Source organism: Nanorana parkeri, unplaced genomic scaffold (genome assembly GCF_000935625.1).
Source record: "Nanorana parkeri isolate BGI_ZX_2015 unplaced genomic scaffold, ASM93562v1 scaffold1724, whole genome shotgun sequence".
In the NCBI taxonomy this organism is placed as follows: domain Eukaryota; kingdom Metazoa; phylum Chordata; class Amphibia; order Anura; family Dicroglossidae; genus Nanorana; species Nanorana parkeri.
This window is the reverse complement of record NW_017307992.1, coordinates 156,919-157,457: the sequence shown is the minus strand read 5'-3', so window position 1 is coordinate 157,457 and position 539 is coordinate 156,919. Positions and strand designations below refer to the sequence as shown.

The 539-nt window shown below is 44.7% G+C and overlaps 1 protein-coding gene across 1 annotated transcript in view; it reads right to left on the bottom strand.

Moving 5' to 3' along the window:
* The window catches only part of LOC108799421 (natriuretic peptides A-like), a 6,249-nt gene that overhangs the window by 2,564 nt on the left and 3,146 nt on the right, over nt 1–539 (bottom strand). The window lies entirely within an intron of this gene.

Genomic DNA, 539 nt, shown 5'->3' with positions numbered 1-539 from the left:
AACAACATAAAATAAAAAAACACGGCCCCCCCCCCCACAAAAAACGCACAGACCCATTTACTTATTTGCGTGCATTAGGGAACGTGTTATGTCATGCGTTAACGTGCGTTGCTCAAAACAAGTGAGCTGCCAGCACACCCCAACATGCCAAAATCGGAGGTGACCCTTGCCGTGCGGCACACTATGACGTAGCTGCGTTCCAGCTGTGGTGAGACTATAAGTCCCATGAGGCTTTGCAAGATTGACTGCCACGGGTTTGACTCCCAGGGGCATGATGGGATTTGTAGTGCCCAGGTTGCCTAGTTTTTAAAGGAATGGCAGGGCAGTGCATGTTGCATGCATTACTGTATTGTGGGATGTGATGGATACATTACATTTCCCTAAAAACACCCCAAAAAATTCATCTGAATAAAAAAAGTAGATTATTATTATTATTATTCTAACAAATGTCCCCCCATATGAGTGAAACTGAGTTTTCACTTTGGCGAATATTGCTGCAAAGTCCATTCCCCCTGCATGCTCATTAGCAGTGAGACATC